We start from the raw sequence: 25,173 nt of genomic DNA on the forward strand, positions 1-25,173 counted from the left end.
GAAGTTCTATTTCCTTTTCTGCAATGTCTGTACTGATCTGTGTGCTGTGGTTATTTACTCCTGGATCATTTATGACTGAAGTGGATTTTTGGACTAAAATAAAAACCTGCACTCTGCTTGAGTATCCCGGATTTAAAGTGTGCCCATGTGTGGACAGTTCCCGGGGTGCTCTGGATCCTTTCCCAAACCTGTCTCTCCCACACACAAAAGAAAACGCTATTTCCTCAGACGACACTTACAGAGCCCACTCCAGATCAACCTTTCGATCCACTCGCCCTCTGCGGGGTCGAATGAAGTGAAGCACTTTGTGCCTTTTTTTATTTCCAAAAGTATTGTTCGCTCATTTTAAAAAAAAAAAAATCTGTAAGTACATATAAATATTTCACAGCAGTTCTGCGCAGTTTTTGCAAAGGGAAGAAAGAATATTGGAATTTGACATTCTCCAAGATCGCAAAAAAAAAACCCAAGGCCATTTTGACTGAAGCAGTGAACTAATTATGTTCATTCTGAGGCACCAGCAGAGTCTGATGACTGAACAGGTCCTTGTTATTCTGCAGCTGAAAGACCTTTTTGCTTTGGCTCTTTCAATTGTGTGCAGTATGGAAGGTGAGGATTATGCAGCAGACTCAGTCTGGGCTTCACCACAGGAAATGACATCATCAACCCAAAGAAACCCAAACACATAAATAGAAAGCAGGAGATTTTAGTGTTGTTTCGCCTGAGGCCCACGGAAGATGTTACCTAGTAGGGTGACGAAACGTCTGGAAGTGAACCTTGCAGCTCAGTGAGCAAACCTGCATCCAGAGCCTCAACCTGAGCTACAAATCTTCTCAAAGTCCGCTCTGCCTGGGGTGTAATGCAAGGCTTCCCAATTATCAATCCAAGCACTGAGGCCTCATCTTCAGCAGGGCGATCATCAGCTCCATGACACTTCTGGTTGAAGAATGGGCTGTATTTTATCTGCGCTCTGCCTTAGTCAATGGGATCAGTAGTGAAGTCATGGGCCCCAGTTGCAAGTAGCCCTTGTCTGCCAGTAACCATCTTGCTCTAGAATTGCAGGTTTTTACTTTGGTTCAAGAATACACTTTATTCATAAATGATCCAGGAGTAAGTAACGATAGCATACAGATCAGTACAGACATTGCAGAAAAGGAAATGAAATTTCAACATTTCTCAATGGAACTTCAATCCAGTTTCAGCAAAAAATATTACTTGCTAAACACCCAAGGAACTACTTACATTCCCATTATAGTAGACCAAACTTAACAGAAGAAGGGCTTATGCCCGAAACGTCGATTCTCCTGCTCCTTGGATGCTGCCTGACCTGCTGCGCTTTTCCAGCAACATATTTTCAGCTCTGATCTCCAGCATCTGCAGTCCTCACTTTCTCCTCAAACTTAACAGACCCCCATTATATCCTGGTTGAAAGACGAGAGACAGTGACCATTCCCTCTGCTCCTTGACTGTCCCAAGGTTTAGCAAGTCCCTCAGCTTGTAGCCCTGACCCTCAGAACATGAACATTGAAGAATTTCAGCATGATGGAAGCTCCCATTCCACCTGCCCTTCAAGACAGTTCCCTGTATTCCATGAGATCTAACCTTGCTAACCAGTCTCCCATGGGGAACCTTGTCGAATACCTTACTGAAATCCATATAGATCACATCTACCACCCTTCCCTCATCAATCCTCTTTGTTACTTCTTCAAAAAACTCAATCAAGTTTGTGAGACATAATTTCCCACGCACAAATCCATGTTGACTTCCTGAAGAAGGGCTTATGCCCAAAATGTCGATTCCCCTGCTCCTTGGATGCTGCCTGACCTGCTGCGCTTTTCCAGCAACACATTTTTCAGCTCTTGTCTTTAATCAGTCCTTGCCTTTCCAAATAAATGTACATCCTGTCACTCAGGATTCCCTCCAACAACTTGCCCACCACTGACATCAGGCTCACCAGTCTATAGTTTCCTGGCTTGTCCTTACCGCCCTTCTTAAACAGTGGCACCACGTTTGCCAAACTCCAGTCTTCCGGCATCTCACCTGTGACTATCGATGATACAGATATCTCAGCAAGAGGCCCAGCAATCACTTCTCTAGCTTCCCACAGAGTTCTAGGGTACACCTGATCGGGTCCTGGGGATTTATCCACCTTTAACCATTTCAAGACATCCAGTACTTCCTCCTCTGTAATCTGGACATTTTGCAAGGTGTCACCATCTATTTTCCTACTGTCTATATCTTCCATATCCTTTTCCACAGTAAACACTGATGCAAAATACTCATTTAGTATCTCCCCCATTTTCTGCAGCTCCACACAAAGACTGCAGTCATCTGCCAGACGTTAGACTGCAGACACCAAACACCAGGCAGATGTGAGTCTCCAGATGCCAGTGAATCATACAAACATCACTTACATGTACTCTCACATGAACCCACAAACCTACAAGAACGCAAAAACACACGCATACAGGCACCTCAAGTTTACAAAAGGCACAAACTAATTTGACACTTTTTAACAATTAAGGTTAACTACAGTTTAACAGCAGAGGCTTAGGTTTATATTACAAAAGATGTGTTCTGGAGACAGTCACTGGACTCGAAATGTTAACTCTGCTTTCTCTCTGCAGACACTGCCAGACCTGCTGGGTTTCTCCAGCAACGTCTGTTTCTATTGGTCTCAGAATCTCCTGTAACCACAGTTCATTGTTTATTCTGAGGTCCAGATGACGCATTGAACAGAGGAAAATGCCATGGCGATCTGACATCACTCAGGATGGTATCAATAAAGCACTTTTTTGCTATAAGGTCACAGAGGAAGATGATCTTCCAGGTCAAAGTTGGGTCAAAGAGATAAGTTTGAAGGCGCACCTTTCAGGGGCAGTACAAGGGCTCAGTGATTAGCATTCCTGCCTCGGGCAACGTCTGGTGGAGTTTGCACGTTCTCCCAGTGTCTGTGTGGGTTTGCTCCGGATGCTCCAGTTTCCTCCCACAGTTTTGCAGGTTAGGGTGGATTGGCAGTGCTAAATTGTCCCATAGTGTTCAGGGATGTGTAGGTTAGGGTGGATGGTCCATGCTAAATTGTCCCATAGTGTTCAGGGATGTGTAGGTTAGGGTGGATTGGCTGTGCTAAATTGTCCCATAGTGTTCAGAGATGTGTAGGTTAGGGTGGATTGGCCGTGCTACATTGTCCCATAGTGTTCAGGGATGTGTAGGTTAGGGTGGATTGGCTGTGCTAAATTGTCCCATAGTGTTCAGAGATGTGTAGGTTAGGGTGGATTGGCTGTGCTAAATTGTCCCATAGTGTTCAGAGATGTGTAGGTTAGGGTGGATTGGCCGTGCTAAATTGTCCCATAGTGTTCAGAGATGTGTAGGTTAGGGTGGATTGGCCGTGCTAAATTGTCCCATAGTGTTCAGGGATGTGTAGGTTAGGGTGGATTGGCCATGCTAAATTGTTCCATAGTGTTCAGGGATGTGTAGGTTAGGGTGGATTGGCCGTGCTAAATTGTCCCATAGTGTTCAGGGATGTGTAGGTTAGGGTGGATTGGCCGTGCTAAATTGTCCCAAAGTGTTCAGGGATGTGTCGGTTAGTGTGGATTGACCGTGTGGGAAAAGACTTTGTCTATTTATCCTATCCATGCCCCTCATAATTTTATCAACCTCCATAAGCTCGCCCCCTCAGCCTCCGACGCTCCAGGGAAAAAAGCCCCAGCCTGTTCAGCCTCTCCCTGTAGCTCAAGTCCTTCACCTCTGGCAACATCCTTGTAAATCGTTTTTGAACCCTTTCAAGTTTGACGACATATTTCCGATGGGAAGGAGACCAGAATTGCATGCAATAGGTGGAGATTATACCCAAAAAACAAGCCACATGGACCTGTGCCTTTGCAGTAAAGCGATGATGTATCACAGGTCCAATCTCATCACATGAAACAACATCAAACTCAGGCTCTACACTGGGTATACAGCCTGTGACAATCACTGCTTCTATTATTGTTCGCAGGTAATGGCAAAATGGAATCCTACCGTGCCCGTGGAAGCTCTACGTTCTTCCCTGGAGTTGATGAGGATCAATATAAGACGGCAAAGGTTTACCAGTGGAATGTATCGAGTGGTATTACAAAGAGTGGATCCAGAATCGGAGTGTGTTGTTTCACGCTGGGGTGACACAACCTTCCTTATTAAAAAAAGTACACTGGTCGCGTTGACGTCTTCCCATCCAATGGATCATTCATCCTTCACCATTTAACTCCTTCAGACTAGGGTCTTTATATACTCTCCATCAACCTACACAATAATATCATTCAAGCAGTCCAGCTATGGATAATAGGTAAAAACAGGGACTGCAGATGCTGGAAACCAGATTCTAGATCAGAGTGGTGCTGGAAAAGCACAGCAGGTCAGGCAGCAGCCGAGGAGCTGGGAAATCGACGTTTCCGGCAAAAGCCCTTCATCAGGACTAGAGGCCGAGTGCCTGCAGGGTGGAGAGATAAATGGTGGAGGGAGGAGTGAGGGGGGAGTCGGGGGAGAAAGTAGCATAGAGCACAATAGGTGAATGGGGGTGGGAATGGAGGTGATAGGTCACCCCCGTTCACCCAGTGTACTCTTTGCTACCTTCCCCCACCCCCCTCCCTGACCTATCACCTCCATCCCCACCCCCATTCACCTATTGTGCTCTATGGTACTTTCTCTCTACCCCCACCCTCCTCTCAGGGTCGGTGTGGACTGGTCGGGCCGAAGGGCCTGTTTCCACAGTGTAAAGAATCAAATCTAAATCTGTTGTAATAAAGACCAACATGTCATTTGCCTTTCTAAATTCTTATTACAGTTTCATGTTAGATTTTGGTGACTTACTGACATGGATAATATTTGAACTACGACACTTCCAAATTTCTGTTACGACGTGGGGTAAACCCTCCTGCTAAATTTAAAACCAGCAACACAGAAAAGATTTATCCCATGTAGTAATCTGTAAAGATTCAAGTGGCCAAGAACTAATTAAAATAAAATTTTAACAACTTCATTTCTTAAAGTATAACAGAAAATAATTAACTAACCTCTCTTCTACCCTCCTTTCTATAATACTAGCGCGATAAAACTCCCAATTAAGATTTACAAAACCACACTTCTTACCACAAAACCAGGCAGCTTTTGGCCTTCTATTTAGATCTTCCTGTGTCATCTTTTCTTCTTCTGAGGAATTTTTGCGTCACAGGTTACTGATCGAAAAGGTACTTTTAAGGGAGCTATTATCAGGCAGTCTGTTTACATGCTGGGCTGGTCAGTTCTCCTCTCAACTGTTAAATTTTCCCTGGTCTTATACCCCTAAAGCATCGGATTGTGTCATTGGCTTTTAAGATTGTCAATATACTAAATTCAAACTGAATTGGGGTTTGGGATATAATTTAAACTCATTGGCCAAATTTCAATTTGTTTTCGTCTCCAGGCAATGAGCTAATTGAGTTGTTTGACTCAGCGTTACATAGATTGTTGCCTTATTGAGAACACTTGGTGCTGTGATCGGTAGTTCTGCTGCTTTTAACTCTCTCAAAATATACCCACATTTCTCATTGTTTAAAAAAAATTCTACATCTCTGTTCTTCCTGCCAAAGTGGATGAGCTCACATTTATCCCCTGTTTCAATTTATTGACTGCTACATCACTACAGCAAGTCAGAGTGTACATCTACAGAAACATTTGTGTGATCTTTCATCTACCATGTGCGAGCCCATTTACTCAGCCTGTCTGAATCTCCCGAAACCTCTTTGTTTTCTCCTCACAACTTGTGCTTCCATCTAGTTTTATGATTAGATTCCCTACAGTGTGGAAACAGGCCCTTCGGCCCAACAAGTCCATACTGAACTACCGAAGAGTAACCCACCCAGACTCATTCCCCTACTAATGCACCTATCATTATGGGCAATTCACCTAACCTGCACATTTTTGGATTGTGGGAGGAAACCCATGTAGACACGGGGAGAACGTGCAAACTCCACACAGACAGTCCCCCGAGGCTAGAATCGAATCTGGGTCCCTGGCACTGCAAGGCAGCAGTGCTAACCACTGAGCCATCGTGCTGTCATCAACTGCCTACTAACCTCTTATGATTGACGTACACGGACAGCCAGTTCTCTTGGTACCTCAGCTTTCTGCAGACTTTCTCCATTTAAGACTTTCTACTCTTCATCTTCACTTCTTCCTGCTAAGGTGTGCAATCTTATAACTGTCCACTCACACAACTCACCTGTATCCATTTGCAGACTCCTTGTACCCTTTTTATCATCAATGATTTTGGCTGCATTACAGCTGGCCCTTTCACCTGTGAAACTTGTACCAGGCATCCGGACAGCCACCTGCCTGCCCCGCGAGGTATGTTTATGCTGGTCAGGCTGCCCATTTACCTGCAGGCCAATTGAAGTTCTTAACTAACTAGTTAATGAGCTCTTCCTTTCACCAGCTTTCAATTTGATGGATGAGCTGGGGTGAGGGAATGGTACTGTTTCCCCCATTCCCCACCCCCCCCCCCCCCCCGGCCCCGATCCTTCAGATCGCCCTTGCAACCTCTTCCAACTCCCAATTTTTAATAATTTTAATAAGACTCCACCATCTGCCATGGCAGCTTTCGAATGTGGGTACCCAGGACATTACCTGAGTCTCTGGATCGCTAGGCCCACCATCTCCCCATTGTTAATGTGTCACTCTCTGCTATCACTGTTAATGTGGAAGGTGAAGAGGGTAGCTCACCACCATCTTCTCAAAGGCAACTAGGGATGGACGATAAATGCTGCCCAGCCAGTGACACCCACATCTTGTGAATGAAGAGAAAAAGCAATTTGGTTTCAGTAACCGCCGTAGGCACCAAGGTATTGTAATACCATCAGCTTGCTCTGAGAGGCACTACATTTCTGTACCAATCTGGTATCTTTGACAAGACGTCAATGAGACAACAGAATCCAATTTATTAACCCGTCAAAAGTTTGACCCGTCAAATCACAATGCTCTTGTTAAGTTGACGAGTAAAAGGATTACTGGCAAAATGGATTAATCCAAGACAGAAAGTGCTGGAAATACTCAGGAGGTCTGGCAGAACCTGCAAAGACAGAAAAATTGATATTTTGAGTCAAATCTGTCTCTTCAAGACCTCATGTAGTGACCCAGCAGCACATTGCTGGAAGGGGTGCGGTCTTGTTGAAGGAGCCATTTCCCTGATGACAGCGTGGCCCCACTGCCAACCCCATTAGTTTGGGATGAGACTGAGGATCCCCACTTTGGAGAGAAGACCAGAAAATCGTACTGGTTTCCCAGTGAACATTCTTCTAACTGCTTTGAAACCGTATCATCACACCCTTCATCGTGTTCCTGACTGTGACTAAACTGACGACAAATTCACGACCATGTTCCTGATGCAACTGTCCCATAAAACTGGTTGGGAAACACTTCGAAGGAGACATTGTGTAAATACATACTCTTCCTTCTGTACACATTTGCTAGTGCTGTGAAGGATAGGTTCAGGGATAGGACAATTCTTTAATGAGTATTTCTCCCTTTCAGATAAGCTATCAGAATCTTCCATATTGAGCACCTCCAGCTTCCTCCATTCAACCATCATGCTGACCTGTAATGTCTCCGGACAGTCTCATGAGTATCAATGGCAGAAAGATGGAGGGAGCATCTCTGAACATCACCGGCTAATAGAAGGGGGGCAAAAGTCTCATCATTCTAAATGCTGGGGAAGGTGACTGTGGGATGTATACTTGCATCGCAATTAATCCTGTCAGCTCTATCCAAGCTCACTATACATTAACTATCGATGGTAAGCTCTGGTCTATGGATGACCTTTTGCCGGTGAAGTTTACACCCTCTTTCCACTGACGGTGGGTTTTCTAATGCGGTCTGTGCACATCGACACTAGCTACGTGGATCAACATTAATATTTGAAATAGAGCATAATCTCTTAATAGAGTGAAGAGATAAAGCTGCATTGTTGGGCCATCTGAGAAAGGATTGTGAACGTCTGTTTTAATTTGATTTACGATTGTCACATGAACCTAGGTACAGTGAAAAGGTGAGTTTTGTCTGTACTTCCAAGAGTTAAGTGAAATTCCCATTCCCAGATGTCTTATTGCAGGGAATGTTTGACGTAGAGACCATTCTTGAAGGGAGAGACGGCTGATATTACAATGTTACAATTTGCAAGTATTACATGCACAAAGTCATATTTTGATGCAGATTGCTGGGAATTCCAGACTTTGATGGTTATTGAAAAAAAAGACACGTTGCAAAGTGGTTGCACTCATCAGGAGAAAGGCAAGAATGCCACATTTCACAGAAACGGTGATTTTTATTTTTTATTTTTTTTTTCTCTTTTTTTTTCCCTTAACCCCCACACTACCACCTAAGTGCGGTAGTGCTTATTTTATCCCCAGCACCCATGGTGTGTGTGTGCAGGTGTGAGACACAGTGAAACGGTGATTTTTATTGGGTGAGAAACAGGATGCTGATTGGTTGGCAATTGTGTGCTCATGGCCAAGGCATTGCCAAAGAGATTGGGCAAGAAGCACATAACCCAAGCTTTAACTTTAACTTTAAACTCAAGTAGGGCAAGTCAAGTTACATTCACCAATCTGCTAATTGACAGTGTCTTCTGAACTATTGGTTGAGTTAAAGAGTATAGTGCTTGGACAAAGTCCCTTTTAGCTGCAGAGGACTGAGCCCTGTATACAAATATAAGCAGCTTCTGGTATGTGCAAGTGAGTCATAGAGATGTACAGCACAGAAACAGACCCTTCGGTCCAACCCGTCCATGCCGACCAGATATCCTAACCTAATCTAGTCCCATTTGCCAGCACTTGGCTCATATCCCTCCAAACCCTTCCTGTACATATACCCATCCAGATGCCTCTTAAATGCTGGAATTGTACCAGCCTCCACCACATCCTCTGGCAGCTCATTCCATACACGTACCACCCTCTGTGTGAAAAAGTTGCCCCTTAGATCCCTTTTAAGTCTTTCCCCTCTCACCTCAAACTGATGCCCTCTAGTTCTGGACTCCCCCACTCCAGGTAAAAGACTTTGCCTATTTACCCTATCCATGCCCCTCATGATTATATAAACCTCTGTAAGGTCACCCCTCAGCCTCCGACGCTCCAGGGAAAACAACTCTAGCCTATTCAGCCTCTCGCTATAGCTCAAACCCTCTAACCCTGGCAACATCCTTGTAAATCTTTTCTGAACTCTTCCAAGTTTCACAACATCTTTCCGATAGGAAGGAGACCAGAATTTCACGTAACATTCCAACAGTGGCCTAACCAATGTCCTGTACAGCCGCAACATGACCTCCCAACTCCTGTACTCAATACTCTGACCAATAAAGGAAAGCATACCAAACACCTTCTTCGCTATCCTATCGCCCTGCTACTCCACTTTCAAGGAGCTATGAATCTGCACTCCAAGGTCTCTTTGTTCAGCAACACTCCCTAGGACCTTACCATTCCGTGTGTAAGTCCTGCCCTGATTTGCAAGTTGATTGAAAAGCTTCAGTTGGTGTTTGGAGTGTTTCTTGGATAGTGGGTGGCACGGTGGCACAGTGGTTAGCACTGCTGCCTCACAGCGCCAGAGACCCGGGTTCAATTCCTGCCTCAGGCGACTGTCTGTGTGGAGTTTGCACGTTCTCCCCGTGTCTGCGTGGGTTTCCCCCCGTGCTCCGGTTTCCTCCCACAGTCCAAAGATGTGCAGGTCAGGTGAATTGGCCATGCTAAATTGCCCATAGTGTTAGGTAAAGGGGTAAATGTAGGGGGATGGGTTGCGCTTCGGCGGGTCAGTGTGGACTTGCTGGGCCGAAGGGCCTGTTTCCACACTGTAAGTAATCTCATCATTTCAGTCAGTGCCGCCCAAGTATGGAGTCCCAATAAACTGGGAAACTATGTTCTGAGATATGAGTTTGGCCTAACTGAGTACCATCAGTACTCTGGCTGGCAGTGACAGCTGAAGGGTTGACTGTTTGATGTGGTCCACCAGTGGTTTGGGTGTTTAGTCTGTGTACTTGATGTTACGCCAGCACTGATAATGCTTAGAGTACATTGTTTGTGGTCTGATAGCAGCATCGTGTAAATGGAGCAAACTCCTGGTGCTGCCGCTGGCTCGTGGTGCAATGAAATGGTTAGTTTCACCTGTTCGATGGTCCTTTTTCTTTGAGGTGCCGCACCCTTCCAGGCCAAGCTGAGGTAGACTGGGCTCTTTTCAGGATTGAGTTACTCAGGTCGTATTTAGCGGTAAGGTCAATCCCTTAGCACTTTGGCAGTGAAACAGAAGTTTGTACACAAAATGTACGTGACAGATACAGTATAAAGTGGATTTATCCACTTTGGTGGCAAAAACAGGATGGTTGATGAATGAATGGCGACAGTTTGGGATAGGGTGAGGTACAGAGAGACCAGGGTGTCCTTCTACACCAGTCGCTGAAGCTTTATTAGTGCAGCAGGCAATGAAGAAGGTAAGTGGTGTGTGGGCCTTCCATAGCGACAGGATTTGAGTACAGGAGCTGGGATGTCCGGCTGCAATTGTACAGGGCCTTGGTGAGACGGCACCTGGAGTACTGCGTGCAGTTCTGGTCTCCTTATCTGGGGAGGGCAGCGAAGGTTTCCCAGACTGGTTGCTGGGATGGCAGGGCTGATGTATGGGAGAGACTGGTCTCTTAGGACCGTCAGCGAATGGAAGTCTCAGATTCCATCTTAACTGGAGCCACTCAGAGACGAGAGGTGTGGTGCTGGAAAAGCACAGCGGGTCAGGCAGCATCCGAGGAGCAGGAGTATCGACGTTTCGGGCATAAGCCCTTCATCACGAATGATGATGAATTATGCCGGAAACGTCGGTTCTTCTGCCCCTCGGATGCTGCCTGACCCTGCTGCGCTTTTCCAGCACCGCAACTCATGACTCTGATCTCCAGCATCTGCAGTCCTCCCTTTCTCCTGGAGCCACTTTAAGTGCGACAGGTGGACGAAAGCACACAATAATTATGTCAACACCAGCCGTGCCCTTGGCATCGCTCCACATCGCGAATCAGCTGGCCAGCCAACTGAGCTAACCATGATTTCAGATTAGATCTGAGTGTATTGAAGAGGTACGGAGATGATTCAGTTATTTTGGCAATACAGTGGTGAAACTTGGCACATCACAGCAAATCATTTTCAAGGGTAAATGAGGCCTAATACCGAAAGCATTACATCAGCTGATTGTGACTGTTTGACACCAGGGTCACGGGGTCTATTAAACTATCAAAACAGCGAGCACATGAAGGTCTATTACAGGAGGGAAGTATTCAGTAAATGGGAGAACCCTTAGAAACATTAATATACAAAGGGAACTAGGCATGCAGGTACACAGTTTCCTGAAAGTGTGAACACTGTGGATAAGATGGTCAAGAAGGCGTATGGCATGCTTGCCTTCTTTGGTTGAAGTGTAAAATTGGCAAGTCAGCTTGTAGAAGTTTAGTCGGGACACGTTTGGAATATTGCGTACATTTCTGGCCGTCACACTGTAATGCTAAAACATTAAATGGGAATATCTCATTTGCTACTACGATCAAATTAAAGTATCCATCAATCTTTCCCATTCAGAAAAAGAAAAAAAAAGGATTCTGGGTAATCCAAGATGGAGGACGGGAAAAATTTATGTCTGTTCGAGCTGCTCCTTTTTTGAGGTATTTTAGGTGCTGGAGGTGATTTCCTCAAATTCCAGGAGCAGCAACTACTGTTTTGTACATGAGCCGCCAGAAGATGTGGTGGAGGCTGGTACATTTAAAAGGCATCTGGATGGGTATACGAATAGGAAGGGTTTGGAGGGATATAGGCCGGGTGCTGGCAGGTGGGACTAGATTGGGTTGGGATATCTGGTCGGCATGGACGGGATGGACTGAAAGGTCTGTTTCCGTGCTGTACATCTCTGTGACTGTAAAAGATTTTGTGCCAACCCAGATGCCGGGGAATCAACTGAATCATTTGCATAATGATTCAGTTGATTCCCCAGGATTAGGGCATTAGCATTTGCACTGTCTCCGAGAATGATTAGACTAGATTCCCTACAGTATGGAAACAGGCCCTTCGGCCCAACAAGTCCACACTGACCCTCCAAAAAGTAACCCACCCACCTCTGACTAATGCACCTAACACTATGGGCAATTTAACATGACTAATTCACCTGGCCTGCACATGGTTGGACTGTGGGATGAAACCAGAGCTCCCGGAGGGGACCCATGCCGATACGGGGAGAACGTGCAAACTCCACACAGACAGTTTTCCGGGGTGGGAATTGAACCCGGGTCCCTAGCGCTGTGAGGCAGCAGTGCTAACCACTGTGCCGCCCCTCTCAGCCTACCACCAGTTAACAAGGTTAAGAACATTCATTGTATAACAGTAAAGGCCTTGGTCTCTGCTATTGATACTCGTTGATTGTCACGGTCACCTAATTAATATGTACATTGCCTTATATGGATGCTCCTCCCTGTAAAATGATTATATAAATCATTAAGCAACTGCTTTTCCAGAGAAGACCGGGAACCCATGTCCCTGTGCACATAGGTGATCGTTCTCTCTCTCTCTCTCTCCCTCCAGGGCCCGGAATAAAGATGAAGGAGGTAAAACTATACTGTGTCTCTGAGCGTTTTGAGGAGGGAAATGGGACAACAACACGACCAAAAAGGACGTGGAGGTTTTGGACAGGGTCCAGAACTGGTTTACCAGGACGTTGCTGTGTTTGGAGGGTATTCTCTCTGAGGAAAGATGGGACAAACTTGGTTTGTTTTCACATGAACGTCAGAGGCTGAGGGGTGACCTGGTAGAGGTTTACCAAATTACAAAAGGCATGGGCTGAATGGACAGTCTTTCTCCTGGGGTAGAAGCGCCAGTTGCTAAGGGACATTAGTTGAAGGTAAAAGGGGTGAAGTTTGAAGGAGATGTAGGAGGGTGGTAAGTGTGTGGAATGTGCTGCCAGAGGTGGTTACAATGGCAACATTTAAGAGGCATCTTGACAGATATGGGAAAAGACCGAGAATAGACTTTATCCAGGCCAAAGGTGTTTTAGTTTGGACAGGTGTTATGTGTCGGCGCTGCCTTCGTAAGCCGAAGGGCCCGTTCTTGCGCTGTACTGTTCTTTCGTTCCTTATGGCCTGGCTTGGGATGAGTCAGGATATTCAATGGCTCGTGAGACATGCCAAACGCAGCAACCCCAGCAGCAAGGGAGAGAGAGCTTCCAGATCCACGTTCCATCTATCCCCTGGATGAAAAGAGCCCACACCTTGTTTATGGTGCAAGGCGAAGATGACATCTTTGAGGTAGATTCCTTCTCCAAATTTCCCATTGTTTGAAGACTTAGCCGCAACGTGAGTGCAACCCTTGCTGACACGCAGCCTGCTACTTTCAACTCCTTCTGTGCCATGGAGCAGATCATCTCTGACAACGGACCACGGCACGCTGGCAAATTACTTCAAGATGCCTGCTAAGTGGGGAGTGGCCAATGAAATCGTAATGTTATGCACTGTCCCCCGTCAAACGGTCAAGAAGAGCACTTGGTGCGTACTATCTAATCAATGATCTTCAAGTCTCAGCGACGTTTTCCTCAGAGCCTGCTTCTTGGGGTTCTGCACCACATCATCGACTGCAGCGGATTATGAAGGCAGCTCACTACCACCTTCTCAAGGGGGGCAACTAGGGACGGGCAATTAAATGCTGGGCCCAGCCTGCGAGGCCGGCATCCCATGAATGAATCAAAGCATAATACAGTTTCAACAATTAAAGTGTCTCTTTCCATTCCAGTAAGTAATCTTTCAAACTTTAGGAGTTGAGTAGTCTTGGCCTTGAGGCGAAACTCGTATTGTCTTCTGCCTGAGGCAGTCAGCTTTCTAAATGCTGCCATTATCAATCCACATTCCTCCATTTTGAGGCCCGTTGAGGCAAGAAGCACTGCTTCAGTGCCTTAGAAAGATCCATTCTGTTGCCCAGGGCTACGTATATTCTAAAAGTCTCTTTTTTTGTGATTTGAGACTGAAACATAGTTCGATAGGATTCAAAATATTCCGCTGTGACAGACGTGATGTTCAGAAAAGGGTTACACCCGAGATGTTGCCTTCTCCCCCTCCTGATGCTGCCTGGCTTGCTGGGTTCTCCCAGCCTCCTGCCTGTCTACTTTGGATTCCAGCATCGGCAGCTCTTTTTGTCTCTGATGATGTACTGTGCAGAAAACATTTCAGCTTAACTTCCTGTGCACAACTTTTACCACAGAAATATCCTTTCAAAACACGTTTTCATAAAAAGCCAATGGTATCAGATGACATGTTTGTAATACTTGTAATTATTAATGTGTAGGTTAACAGCCTCGGTGTTGAATAATTGGTCTAAGTGATGCTGTTGCTTCATGCTTCATGTCTGTCCTTGTGATTGCAACCTTCGCTGTTTGGAACTTGGTGTGCATCAATTGTTTCTTCAGAAATGCAGGTCATAGAGTCACAGAGTCATAGAGTCATAGAGTCAGAGAGTCATAGAGTCATAGAGTCAGAGAGTCAGAGAGTCATAGAGTCATAGAGTCAGAGAGTCATAGAGTCATAGAGTCAGAGAGTCAGAGAGTCATAGAGTCAGAGAGTCATAGAGTCATAGAGTCAGAGAGTCAGAGAGTCATAGAGTCAGAGAGTCAGAGAGTCATAGAGTCAGAGAGTCATAGAGTCAGAGAGTCAGAGAGTCATAGAGTCAGAGAGTCATAGAGTCATAGAGTCAGAGAGTCATAGAGTCAGAGAGTCATAGAGTCATAGAGTCAGAGAGTCATAGAGTCATAGAGTCATAGAGTCATAGAGTCATAGAGTCAGAGAGTCAGAGAGTCATAGAGATGTACAGCATGGAAACAGACCCTTTGGTCCAACCCGTCCTTGCCGACCAGATATCCCAACCCAATCTAGTCCCACCTGCCAGCACCCAGCCCATATCCCTCCAAACCCTTCCTATTCATATACCCATCCAAATGCCTTTTAAATGTTGCAATTGTACCAGCCTCCACCACTTCCTCTGGCAGCTCATTCCATACACGTACCACCCTCTGCGTGGAAATGTTGCCCCTTAGGTCTCTTTTACATCTTTCCCCCTCACCTTTGCCCTCTAGTACCCAGGGAAAAGACTTTTCCTATTTATCCTATCCATGCCCCTCCATGATTTTGTCAACCTCTATACGGTCACCCCCTCAGCCTCCGACGCCTCCAGGGAAAACAGTTCCAGCCTGTTCAGCCTCTCCCTGTAGCTCACACCTTCCAACCCCGGCAACATCCTTGTAACTCTTTTCTGAACCCTTTCATTTGCATGGGACAGGGTTTTGAGCTTCATTTGATGGAAATGGCTTCTTTCCGTCCCTTCATTGTGATTGCCATCTCAACCGTGGGCCTAGCTGAAGTGATTCAGCAGAGCTTCACGTCATTTTAACTTCATTGAATTCACTTCTGGATAATCAGAAGGTTTTTTTTATCATGAGGTTTTTCTGAACCATACGGCCCAAGATTTGAGTTGAATGAGTAAACGGCAAGAAGAATAATAACAGGGAAGCTCCAGTTGACTTTGGTTCCCAGATGAGGGAGGATAACTTTGGTTGGATTCCCAGTTCTAATGGCTATTCAACCTGGATTGAAATTGGTGGAGAACAGTTTGTGGAAATCTAACATGGGGGCTCCTTACTCACTGATGTAAGTGAAAATCGCCTCCTTATAACAAGAATGTGAGGGTTACTCTGAGAAGGCCAGGCCTTGGGTTGTGTTACTGACTGGTGGAGGAGTTTGGTTCAAATAGGTAACAGCTATGTTTGGATAAATGCCAGAAAATGTTCTGCCCTCGAACAATAAATGATTCCTGGTATAGTCCTTAAAGTAGGGAGTTGGAACTGGAAATCTCACACTTGTGCAGGAGTTGGTCAGATGGAGTGATGTAGGTACAGTTGTCACCCCCCCCCCCCCCCCCCCCCTTGGAATGTGGGGAACACATTCCAAGACCTACCGTAGATCCCCAAACCTGTGGATAGGTACAAACCCATTTGGGAAACGTACCTTCTCGGCAGCTTCCTGTTCCCTAGTTCCGGAGTGTTCCCTTTAATATGTTTGTAAAAATCTATACATAGGATTGACAGGCAGAAATAGACAAACATCCCCCTCCCCCGTCTTCTTAACATTAACTTGCGAGCATTTTATAACGTTCCAGTGCAGAAACCGGACGTCTGACCAATCAAGTTTGTATTGAGAGGATTGAGTCGAGAGTGTGTTGCTGGAAAAGCACGGTGGGTCAGGCAGCATCCGAGGAGCTGGGGAGTCGACGTTTCAGGCATAGGCCCTTCATGAGGAATGAGGCTTGTGGGTGGGGGGGGGGGGGGGTGTGGAGACATAAGTGGGAGGGGGTGGGGCTGGGGGGAAGTGAGGGCTGAGAGTAGACTCACTGAGATCCTTGTAGAGCGAGAGAGAGAGAGAGAGAGGAGGAGAACTTCTTCAGGGTAGGTATCTAAGGAAGAGGCTTCCGTGTTTTTCCAACAGCACCCTCTCGACTCTGATCTCCAGCACCTTCAATCCTCACTTTCTGCTAATTGACAGTATTGACCCCATTTTCCTGTTTGCTCCCTGGAATTTTAAATGTCCCTTTGTTTTGGGATTTTACACATCGACCTGAGAGAACGGACAGCACTTTGATGGTATGCTGTCACCTGAAAGACCCAGTGTTCCCTGGGCACCGCACCGGAACATCGAGTCCTCAAGTCTGTAAGTGTGCAACTTGGAAGCATGGCTGACTGAGCAGGAAGTAGGAGCCAGGCCTGGTGATAACCAAGGTGGGGAAGATTCACTGAAGGGAAATAATCTCTGATCAAAAGGCAGATCTTCCTCTTCGGTGCTAGAGTACATGGTTGGCTGCAGTGAACCAATGGATAGTCAGCTTCTCATGGCTTTGTTCAGTGGTAGTGACCCCATCCCTAAGTCAGGAGGCCTAGGTTCAAGTCTCGCCTGCTCCAGACACGAGAGAGAACAGTTCAGAACACGTCAATGAACAATATCCAATCAGAAGGTAATCATTTAAAAGCAAAAATGAACAGACAGCAGATCACAGGCTTGAACATGTGGTGATCCTGTCTTTCACACCCAGGGCAGGCTGTGCTGAACAGTACAATCGCACTGAGGTAGGTCAGTACAGCTGTTGCTGCTGCTCTCTGTCTGTGTCAGCATGATATGTGTGCCCCTGCTCCCCTCTCTCTGCCCCAGCTGCTCTCTCTCTGTCCCAGCTCCTCTCTCTCTGTCCCAGCTGCTCTCTGCCTGTCCCAGCTGCCCTCTGCCTGTCCCAGCTGCTCTCTGCCTGTCCCAGCTGCTCTCTGTCTGTGCCAGCTGCCCTCTGCCTGTCCCAGCTGCCATCTGCCTGTCCCAGCTGCCCTCTGCCTGTCCCAACTGCTCCCTGCCTGTCCCAGCTGCTCTCTGCCTGTTCCAGCTGCCCTCTGCCTGTCCCAGCTGCTCTCTGCCTGTCCCAGCTGCCCTCTGCCTGTCCCAGCTGCTCTCTGCCTGTCCCAGCTGCTCTCTGTCTGTGCCAGCTGCCCTCTGCCTGTCCCAGCTGCTCCCTGCCTGTCCCAGCTGCTCCCTGCCTGTCCCAGCTGCTCTCTGCCTGTCCCAGCTGCCCCCTGCCTGTCCCAGCTGCTCCCTACCTGTCCCAGCTGCCCTCTGCCTGTCCCAGCTGCTCCCTGCCTGTCCCAGCTGCTCCCTGCCTGTCCCAGCTGCTCTCTGCCTGTCCCAGCTGCCCCCTGCCTGTCCCAGCTGCTCCCTACCTGTCCCAGCTGCCCTCTGCCTGTCCCAGCTGCTCCCTGCCTGTCCCAGCTGCTCTCTGCCTGTCCCAGCTGCCCTCGGCCTGTCCCAGCTGCTCCCTGCCTGTCCCAGCTGCTCTCTGCCTGTCCCAGCTGCTCTCTGCCTGTCCCAGCTGCTCCCTGCCTGTCCCAGCTGCTCTCTGCCTGTCCCAGCTGCTCTCTGCCTGTTCCAGCTGCCCTCGGCCAGTCCCAGCTGCTCTCTGCCTGTCCGAGCTGCTCTCTGTCTACCCCAGCTGCCCTCTGCCTGTCCCAGCTGCTCTCTGCCTGTTCCAGCTGCTCCCTGCCTGTCCCAGCTGCCGTCTGCCTGTCCCAGCTGCTCTCTGCCTGTACCAGCTGCTCTCTGCCTGTCCCAGCTGCTCCCTGTCTGTCCCAGCTGCACTCTGCCTGCCCCAGCTGCTCTCTGCCTGTCCCAGCTGCTCCCTGTCTGTGCCAGCTGCTCTCTGCCTGTCCCAGCTGCCCTCTGCCTGTCCCAGCTGCTCTCTGCCTGCCCCAGCTGCCCTCTGCCTGTCCCAGCTGCTCTCTACCTGTCCCAGCTGCCCTCTGCCTGTCCGAGCTGCTCCCTGCCTGTCCCAGCTGCCCTATGCCTGTCCCAGCTGCCCTCTGCCTGTAACAGCTGCCCTCTGCCTGTCCCAGCTGCTCTCTGCCTGTCCCAGCTGCTCTCTGTCTGTGCCAGCTGCCCTCTGCCTGTCCCAGCTGCCCTCTGCCTGTCCGAGCTGCTCCCTGCCTGTCCCAGCTGCCCTCTGCCTGTCCCAGCTGCCCTCTGCCTGTAACAGCTGCCCTCTGCCTGTCCCAGCTGCTCCCTGCCTGTCCCAGCTGCCCTCTGCCTGTCCCAGCTGCCCTCTGCCTGTCCCAGCTGCTCCCTGCCTGTCCCAGCTGCTCCCTGCCTGTCCCAGCTGCTCTCTGCCTGTCCCAGCTGCCCCCTGCCTGTCCCAGCTGCTCCCTACCTGTCCCAGCTGCCCTCTGCCTGTCCCAGCTGCTCCCTGCCTGTCCCAGCTGCTCTCTGCCTGTCCCAGCTGCCCTCGGCCTGTCCCAGCTGCTCCCTGCCTGTCCCAGCTGCTCTCTGCCTGTCCCAGCTGCTCTCTGCCTGTCCCAGCTGCTCCCTGCCTGTCCCAGCTGCTCTCTGCCTGTCCCAGCTGCTCTCTGCCTGTTCCAGCTGCCCTCGGCCTGTCCCAGCTGCTCTCTGCCTGTCCGAGCTGCTCTCTGTCTACCCCAGCTGCTTTCTGCCTGTCCCAGCTGCTCTCTGCCTGTTCCAGCTGCTCCCTGCCTGTCCCAGCTGCCGTCTGCCTGTCCCAGCTGCTCTCTGCCTGTACCAGCTGCTCTCTGCCTGTCCCAGCTGCTCCCTGTCTGTCCCAGCTGCACTCTGCCTGCCCCAGCTGCTCTCTGCCTGTCCCAGCTGCCCTCTGCCTGTCCCAGCTGCTCTCTGCCTGCCCCAGCTGCCCTCTGCCTGTCCCAGCTGCTCTCTACCTGTTCCAGCTGCCCTCTGCCTGTCCCAGCTGCCCTCTGCCTGTCCCAGCTGCTCTCTGCCTGTCCCAGCTGCTCCCTGCCTGTCCCAGCTGCCCTCTGCCTGTCCCAGCTGCCCTCTGCCTGTCCCAGCTGCTCTCTGCCTGTCCCAGCTGCCCTCTGCCTGTCCCAGCTGCTCTCTGCCTGCCCCAGCTGCCCTCTGCCTGTCCCAACTGCTCTCTGCCTGTCCCAGCTGCTCTCCGCCTGTCCCAGCTGCCCTCTGCCTGTCCCAGCTGCTCTCTGCCTGTCCCAGCTGCCCTCTGCCTGTCCCAGCTGCTCTCTGCCTGTCCCAGCTGCCCTCTGCCTGTCCCAGCTGCTTTCTGCCTGTCCCAGCTGCCCTCTGCCTGTCCCAGCTGCCCTCTGCCTGTCGCAGCTGCTCTCTGCCTGTCCCAACTGCCCTCTGCCTGTCCCAGCTGCTCTCTGCCTGTCGCAGCTGCCCTCTGCCTGTCCAAGCTGCCCTCTGCCTGTCCCAGCTGCCCTCTGCCTGTAACAGCTGCCCTCTGCCTGTAACAGCTGCCCCGCCAATGCCTGTAATCTGTGCCCTCATGCCTTTGTCCCCTCTTCAATTTCTATGATTTCAACGTGTGGCCGTGCCTGGGTCCAGGGATCCCGCTCTGAAATCCCTCTGCATCTGTATGGCCCTTTCCTCCTTCTTATGGAGAACCACTGAACGGTTTATAGTGTTGGAGGTCATGGTGTGGCTCACCCTGTCTGTGCTGACTGTGCTAAAAATCACACAACGTCAGGTCACAGGCCAACAGGTTTGTTTGGAAGCACAAGCTTTCGGAGCACTGATCTTAACCACCTGATGAAGGAGCGTCGCTCCGAAAGCGAGTGCTTCCAAATAAACCTGTTGGACTGTAACCTGGTGTTGTGTGATTTTTAACTTTGTCCACCCCAGTCCAACAGCAGCACGTCCACATGCCCGAGAAAAGAGGTGCCCAGTTAAATCCCACTGTTAATTTCTTTGGCCTGTGGCCTGGTTCGTTGCAGCATTTTCAGGTACGTCAAAGAATTGTCAAATGCAGTGTGGGTCTGTGCCTTGACCATCCCTCCAGACAGTGAGTTCCAGACCCCCACAATCCACTGGGTGAATGCTGTCCGTTTCCACCACTTACTAAGTGACCCCTTTGCTCAGGCAACCATGCCTTTTTCATTCACCCGACCGCGACCCCTCGTCACTTTAGGCAGCTCAGGTAGATCTCCCCATAGCTTCCCTCTGATCTAAAGACCAGTCCATCCAATCCGATTAATGATGTGCTTATGATCTTGTATCACTCCTGTAATGTCTCTGCAGGTATTTGATCCTGTTAAAGATGCTGTGTAAATTCAAGTGATTGGTTCTGAATTCATATTGAGTATCTCCCTGATGCGTTTGTTGCTTGTAATTTCAGATGCAGGATGCAGTGTTACCAGTTTGACCTGGAGCAGGCTGGTCCTGTTGCTGGTGATCGGTGGTGTAATATTTTCTATGGTCCCAGCAACATTGTTCTGTAAGTATCAAACACACCCATGATGCTCCTCTACTGGATTCCCACTGATCCGCTGAATCATAGGCATGTCTCGTCGGAAAGGGTGTTGCTGGGAAAGCACAGCAAACCAGGTAGCGTCTGAGGAGCAGGAGAGTCAACGTTTTGGGCATAAGCCCTTCATTAGGAAAGTGGAGGGGAGGGGAAGGGGGCACGAGAGATAAGTGGGGGTGTGAGGGTGGGGCTTGGGGGCAAGGTAGCTGGGAAGGTGAAAGGCGGTGGAGAGGGTGGAGCAGATGGATGGGAAGGAAGATGGACAGGTCAAGAGGCCGGTGCCGGTGGGAAGGGTTGGATCTGGGATGAGGTGGGGGCAGGGGAGATTTGGAAACTGGTGAAGTCAACATCGATCACGTGTGGTTGAAGGGCCCCAAGACGAGGCGATCTTCCTCCAGGCGTCGGGTGGCTTGGGTTTGGCGGTGGAGGAGGCCCAGGACTTGCGTGTCCTTGACAGAGTGGGAAGGGGAGTTGAAGTGGTCGGTCACAGGGCGGTGGGGTTGTTGGGTGCGCGTGTGTCCCCGAGATGTTCTCTGAAACACTCCGCGAGTTAGCGTCCTGTCTCCCTGATGTAGGGGAGACAACATCGAGAGCAACGGACACAGTAGACGAGGGGGATGGGAGTGCGGGTAAATCTCTGCCGGATGTGGAAAGATCCTTTGGTTCCTTGAATGGAGGTGAGGGGGGGGGGGGAGGGTGGGGAGGTGTGGGTGCAGGATTCACACCTCCTGTGGTGGCAAGGGAAGGTGTTGGTTGGGTTGGTGGAGGGCGTGGGCCTCACAAGGAAGTGGTCTCTGTGAAACGCCGATTGTGGTGGGCAGTGAAATATCCCCTTGGTGGTGGAGTCTGTCTGGAGATGGTGGAAATGGCGGAGGATAATGCCGTATATCTGGAGATTAGTGGGGTGGAAGGTGAGGACCAGGGAGTCCTATCCTTGTTGCAGTTGGAGGGGTGGGGTTTGAGGGCACAGGTACAGGAAGTGGAGGAGATACGCTGGAGGGCATTGTTGATCATGTGGGAGGAAATAGCAGGATATCTGGGATATCTTGGAGTAGAATGGCTCCTCCACCTCAGCTGCTGTGTCCATTGCTCTCAGCATGGTCTCCTCTATGGGTGGCACAGTGGTTAGCACTGCTGCCTCACAGCGCCAGAGACCTGGGTTCAATTCCCGCCTCAGGCAACTGTCTGCATGGAGTTTGCACATTCTCCCCGTGTCTGCGTGGGTTTCCTCCGGGTGCTCCAGTTCCCCCCACCCCCCCACAGTCCAAATAATGTGCAGGTTAGGTGAATTGGCCATGCTAAATTAGCCATAGTGTTGGGTGAAGGGGTAAATGTAGGGGAATGGGTCTGGGTGGATTGCTCTTCGGAGGGTCGGTGTGGACTGGTTGGGCCGAAGGGCCTGTTTCCACACTGTAAGTCATCTAATCTACTTCGGGGAGACAGGACGCCACATCGTAGAGTGTTTTAGGGAACATCTCTGGGACGCACGCATCAAACAACCCCGACCACTTCAACCCCCCCCTCCCACTCTGACAAGGACATGCAAGTCCACGGCCTCCTCCACCTCCAAATCCGAGCCACCCGACGCCTGGAGGAAGAACGCCTCATCTTCCGCCTTGGGGCCCTTTAACCACCCGCCATCGACGTCAGCTTCACCAGTTTCCTCATCTCCCCCACCCGACCTCATCCAAGATCCAACCCTCCATCTCGGCACTGCCCTCTTGACCTGTCCTACCTGTCCATCTCCCTTCCCCCCTATCTGCTCCACCTTCCTCTCTGACCTATCGCCATCACCCCCCCCCCCACCTGCATCCAGCTATTGTCTTCCAAACTACCTTACCCCCACCACCCTTCTCTTTATCTGTCATCCCCCTTCCCCCTCCACATTCCGAGGGCTTATGCCCAAAACGTCCTGCTCCTTGGATACCGCCTGACCTGCTTCACCAGCGCCACAGTCGCCAATCTAACTCTCCAGCATTTGCAGTCCTCACTTTCTCCGACTTATAGGCAAATCCAAACATTGTGCTATCTTTGAAGATCTCATTTTGTGCGTTTTATCTGATTCAACATACAGGAAAACATTTAATTCCCTCACACTCGATTCCTGTTGCGAGGAATACTTTTCCTGGTTGAATATATTTTCTCCAGGGACAGCAAATGGCAATGCTTCAGTCAGCCAGTGAGGGCGCCAGAGTCTCAAAGTCGTCATTCCCAGTTCATTCATGGGACTTGGAGATGAATGGTTAGTTTTTAAGGAATTCAGTTACTGTGGAAGCTTCAACCAATGATTCTCGCTGTCACTTTAAGTTTTAAAATGGAACAGGTTTAATAAGAAAACTTGAGTGCGTTACTTGTTCTGTCTTGGTTGTAAGCTCGCTCGCTGAGCTGGAAGGTTCAATTTCAGACGTTTCGTCACCACGCTAGGTAACATCATCAGTGAGTCTCCAGTGAAGCACTGGTGTGAGTGACCCGCTTTCTATCTATGGGTTTCGGTTTCCTGGTTAGGTGGGTCCAATACTAGAGGGCATAGGTTTAAGATGAGAGGGAAAAGGTTTAAAAGGGATCTAAGGGGCAATGTTTTCAAACTGAACAGGGTAAGTGTATGGAATGAGCTGCCAGGGGAAGTGATGGAGGCTGGTACAATTGCAACATTTAAAAGGTATCTCATTGGGTACATGATTAGGAAGGATTTAGAAGGATATGGGCCAAGTGCTTGCAAATGGGACTAGGTTAATTTAGGAGGTCTGGTCGGCATGGACGAGTTGGACTGAAGGGTCTGTTCCTGTGGTGTACATGTCTATGACGCTAATGAAATACACTTTTTAAAGTTATAGTGTCATCACAGCAGTGACTTTGCTGACCTTCCCTTCCAGCCTGTGACTCTTTTGTCCCGTCCAATTGCAGCGTCCCTCTTCCCTATCTGCCGGGCACCCTCTGTCTCGTACTCCCCTCTCTCCCGGAGGAGCGACCCTCTCTTCCCAACTCCCTGCCCCCAAAGACTCTTTCTTCATCTGCCGTCTTTGCCCATCCATCACCCTCTAAGCGCAGTCCCTGACCCAATGATCGGAAACATTACACTGACACCCTCGCGATAAAAAACAAACTGGAGAGTGCTTTCGGAATAGCGTTGAGTTGATTTGCTTTTCCAACTGATTCAAAGGAAGGTGGATGAAGTTTTTTGATGTAAAAGGAATTAGTTTGCGTTGTTACTAGTTGTCAATCTCTAATGCCAGCCAGCACCTACTTTAGTTGAACTTGTCTTTTGCCCTGAAATGCACAAACATCTCACAGGGTCTACACTTCGTGCTTTCTCTGTCGTTTTTCCCAGATATCTCAGGAGATGTTTGCATCTGGAATATTATCTCTAGTTATTTGTTTCAAGCAGCAGGACTCTGGTCTCAGATGATGTCAAAACAGTGAAAACCTGATGACAGAAACACAACTGAAGAGAATGGGGGAAGGAGGCAGAATTCAAGTGAAAAAGGTGGTCAAATTCAGATTGAACCTGCATCAACTAGTGTATCCTGGAGTATGTTCACCACCAGATGGAGCGAGTGGAATTTCAATTCAATCACTCAATTCACTCTGGGATTGAAGAGTTGTCTTAGCGATGGTGAACACCAACCAATTGTTGACTGCCATTGACTGTCATCCAGTTCACTAAGGTCCTACTCGCAGATACTGACACCTACCAGCAGGTGGTGATAGACCCGACTCCACGGCGAGAAGCCTGCATTACAACATCCCTGAGGAAACTACTCAACACAGGTGACGTTAACAAAAAAAATGAAGCCTGAAGGATCCAACACACCCCATTTCTACAGATTACCAAAGTACATAAACAAGGCCCCCCCCGCTGGCTCCAGACCCACAGTCTCGCTTCCTGGTACACCGACATACAGACTAGCAAAGGAACTGCAACATAAACTGAACCACCCTGTAGAAGAGTCAACCCACTCCACCCACTCCACCCACTCCACCCACTCCACCCAGGAATTCCTTAACATCATCAAAAGACACCAAGGTAGAGGACGACGAGGTCATGATTTCCTTTGACGTGATGGCCCTATTCACATCCATAAGCATCACCCTGGCCACAGAAACACTGGCCTCACTGCTAGATGAACCGAGGACACAAACGCCTGACAGCACCAACTCCATCAGCAAGGACAGCATCCCCAAACTAGCAGACCTGTGCCTCACAGCCCACTTCACCTTCAATGACAAGATCTACAAACAAATCAATGGGACGCCTATAGGATCACCAATATCAGGACTCAGAGCAGAAGCAGTTATGCAGAGGTTAGAA

The 25,173-nt window shown here is 49.1% G+C and overlaps 1 pseudogene; it reads left to right on the top strand.

Annotated features, from left to right (window-relative positions):
• The first annotated feature begins 497 nt into the window (after nt 1–497).
• Nucleotides 498–24,661, top strand: LOC148140406 (cell adhesion molecule CEACAM2-like; annotated as a pseudogene).
• Nucleotides 24,662–25,173: the final 512 nt, after the last annotated feature.

Source organism: Chiloscyllium plagiosum, unplaced genomic scaffold (genome assembly GCF_037043375.1).
Source record: "Chiloscyllium plagiosum isolate Xiang-an unplaced genomic scaffold, Cpla_swu_hap1 HiC_scaffold_35, whole genome shotgun sequence".
Taxonomy (NCBI): Eukaryota; Metazoa; Chordata; class Chondrichthyes; order Orectolobiformes; family Hemiscylliidae; genus Chiloscyllium; species Chiloscyllium plagiosum.